The following is a 3,892-nucleotide window of genomic DNA, read 5'->3' on the forward strand; positions in this document are numbered from 1 at the left end:
CACCCAACCCCTCGGAGATAAAGAGTTAATCTTGTTTTCAGGTCTCCATCAATAATCTGTACCCTTTGATCCTGAATCCACCCCCACCCCTTTCCTCTGCCAACATCCACAATGTGCGCACATCCGGTCTGTTTTTGTTGACACATCCAAGGTGTCAAGGTCACTCCCAGCAGCCAGACCTGACATCATCAGGAGTTCAAGGTCATTGCAATCAATGGACGCTAGGGCCGACCAAATCCCTGACTTGATTAATCCGAGACAGAATTAGATTAGTGGCCAACGCCGCCCCAATACATTCTCGCTGATTCTGTGCTAGTTGGAGCCTTCCAGAAATTTCTTTTTATTTTCTGTTATATTTATCTTTCGAATTTCATTGACCGCACCCTTAGACATGGGTTGTTGGTGTGGGCCCTGCTGTGGTTTGCTGCTTCTTTCTTATTAAAATAACATCAATCTTTTTTTCTCCTCCTTTAATTTCTTTTTTTTTTGGGTTCATATATTATCGATCTTTAGTAACACCTCTAATCTTGGGCATTTATTTAACCGATTTGTATTGCAAGCCCCGTATGTAAAACTCTTACCAAAATGTGAAAACATCATTTCGAACAATATGTCGCTAACATCGGGAAAACGTGAATGTTTGAGGTGACAAAAAGCCATAAATTTCTACAGCCAGCTGATCAAATCTACTTAGCCAAAAATTGTAATGTTCAAATTGCAGTTCCCTAATATCCTGTATCAGTTGCATATCCTCAAGATATATTCTGTCAAAATTCAAATTTTAAAAGTTGAAAAAAGGAAAACAACAGACATAACATGGGTACAATTTTTATAAAATAAATGAAACAGCATTTTGTCTCTCTAGAAACATTTTTCTTTCCGGGATCAGAACAACTGGGCATCTTTTCGACGACTCACATCCATGGCCACGATTACGAAGGATGTCGGTTTGACATTAATCGAAATGACTGCTATCAACATTTAAATGGTTTAAGCTACAAGAGTTTTATTGACCAAAGCGCGAGCAGTCTTGCTTTCGTTTCCATATTTTCGTTCAAAATACCGGCGTGGGTGGTTTGTTGGTGCTTTGGTGTGGCTTGCTCCATCTTTCCTATCAAACATCAATCATCCTTATCTTTTATGTTTGTTACTCTCTAGCAACACCTCTAATCTTCGGCGCTTATATAAAACCTTATTGTGTAGCAAGTTGGAATAACATCAAGAGGCTAGCCCAGGATAGAGAAGGGTGGAAAGTGTTTGTCCGTCGCCTATACCCTGGTGCAGGGTGAGAAGGGCAATGATGATGATGATGTGTTGCAAGTGCCATAAAACACTTACAAAAGCATAAAATACCGGCGTACGTAGTGTAGCGGTTAGGCCCTTTGCTGTATCATGCAGGGGACAGGCGTTCGATTCCCAAAAGAGGAGACGTGTTTATCGAAAACCTCGGTTTTTCTACTGGGAAGGTGCCATCCTTCTTAGCCTGGACTGACTCCGGAGAGGCAGGGTCAACTCCCGCCTCCTATATGATCGAAATTGTGTCGATGGGGGCATAAAAACGCCTATTATTAATTGAAGATTTTTTATATATTTTTTTTTGGGGGGGGGGGGGGAGGGTTGGCTTTAATTCCCTCCTTACGTGTACTACAAGGTCACGTGAGGTGACGGGTAAGCGGGAAATAATATCTCTGTAGGAAATTGTGACTGGTTGGGAAATGGGTTCTCGTGGAGGTCTTTACTTTTGCCTTCTTTTTTTTTTTTTTTTTGGTTCTCGTGGAGGTAGTGACGTAAAAATAGGAGACAGCGCAATAATTCGGCACTGCTCTGTCCTACTCTGTGTCGTTCTGTGGTTGGTAGAATCGATGAATGAAACGTTTGTGGTGACCCATGGTCGAAGATAATGACTGGCCTTTGCTTAGGATGAGGGGATGGGGGAAGAAAGGGGAGGTTGGGGTGAGGTGGGGAATGTGAGGGGGTGGGGATGGAGTTGGGTGGGGTGGAATAGAGGGGGGCGGGGTGGAGGGCTAAATGGGGGAGGAAAGGGAGGGGGAATGGAGTTGGGTGCGGGGGGGGTAGAAGGGTACGTGGTGTCCCGGGGGGGTGCTAAGACATAAAGTGTACAATCAAAATGATCAACTAAAAATCAGTCAAAAGTCAGCAGCTAAAACCACTTCTGTGATTAGATTATTGAGATAGTTTATATTATATTTCTAGAGATTTAAGCGGTCTCCGAAACGGAAAGTCCGGGTTCGAGCCTCGGTTCGGACACGATTTTTTTTCACCCCCTCCTGCCCACCCAGCAGTAATGGGTACCTGACTTCGAGTTGGAGAAGTACAGGCGGTGTGGAAAGGAACTGACCACCCTACCACAATATGCCGAAGGCCCAGGAAGTTGTCTCACTAACAAGATAATCCTCAATGTCCGAATCGGATGCGGGAACAACATTTACTGTCTCTAGATTAATAAGATATGTTTATATATTTTTTAATAGTTTAATCGTCAGAACACAAAGTTTATGTGTAGCTATTGTATTTCTAAAGCTCTCAGAGCCTTTGCACTTTTGTCGGAGTTTAGCGTAATAGAAATGTCTATATCATTATTTCTATTATTATCATTATTGTTATGATCATCACTATGGAAGTTTCCTGACCCGAGCACGCATAAACACACAAGACAAACATTTATCAAAGCACGGAAAGGGGAAATAACACATGGCCAGGGAAATAGCCAAGGCGGGCGCTCCAGAACACCACTTTGGCCGGGGCCCGTGATGTTGTCGCGTCAAATTGTTTTCTGTAAACTGTAAATCAAATAATATATTGTCGGTAATTTGGGGGGAATTTGAGATCAAATTGGGCATCATTTTGATCCGCATTCGACTCATATTTCTAAAAGGCAGTCTCGAATACTACATTGCGTGTTTAGTGTAAAAAAGGTGTTTGAAGGATCATTCTCAAAGGCTTTAAAAAGTTTATATCGTCTGCCAGCCTAACGTGCTGTCCTCAATTTTAATTCTTTAAAGTACAGTTTCCTAACCTCTTCACTACTGGGTAAAGGTATGTGCTCGCTTGTGTTTCCAAAGCAAGTTGACTGCCATTGTTTTCCTCTGACCAAAAGAGGAAAAAGTAGTAATTATAGCTTGCGTAGTTGCTTGTTCTTAAAATAAAGGGGCATAATATACAGCATTACGGCTTTGTTTAAATCTCGTGAATAAACAATATCTCTTTTGTACAAAGTGGATGAAAACGTTTCCGCAGTGAAAGGGCTCATCTATGGTATCGGTTGCAAATGATAGAGGAGAACTTTGTAGAATTTTAAATTAAAAACGTTAAAGTAAGCAAGGAAAAACACATAATGTAGGAACAAATGATCGCTTTATGGACAAGCGGACAAACCCAGATTTCGGGGGTTTCAGAATTCTTGACCTACACTAAAAGTGGACACTGCCCTTCCAATAGGAGAAGTTTGGTTTCTTTTTTGTGTATATTTGTTTGGTTAGAGAGAAAACTCTCCTTGTGTTTTAAAGAAACTGAACAAGGGGCAAAAAGTTTACTTTCGATTTTCTCAAAACAGCTTTTTTTGGGGATAGCTCCCTTGTACGTAAAAGCGACCTATTATTAAAAGAATGAATCACGCTTTTTTTCTGTCTGCAGTAAAATGTTGCCATGCTGTATGGGCTTGGAACATTTTAACTGTTTGTCGGAGATTTGTGATGTGAGGGCGGCACAGGGTGTCTTCATTTACTTTATAAAACACGACATACTACCCTTCAGCAGGGTATATCTTCTTCTGGTGTTTCTTGTTGTTGTCGTTGTTGTTGTTGTTGTTGTTGTTATTGTTGCAGTTTTTGTTGTTGTTGTTTGTTGTTGTTGTTGTTGTTGTTGTTGTGGT

Source organism: Aplysia californica, unplaced genomic scaffold, assembly GCF_000002075.1.
Source record: "Aplysia californica isolate F4 #8 unplaced genomic scaffold, AplCal3.0 scaffold00728, whole genome shotgun sequence".
NCBI lineage: Eukaryota > Metazoa > Mollusca > Gastropoda > Aplysiida > Aplysiidae > Aplysia > Aplysia californica.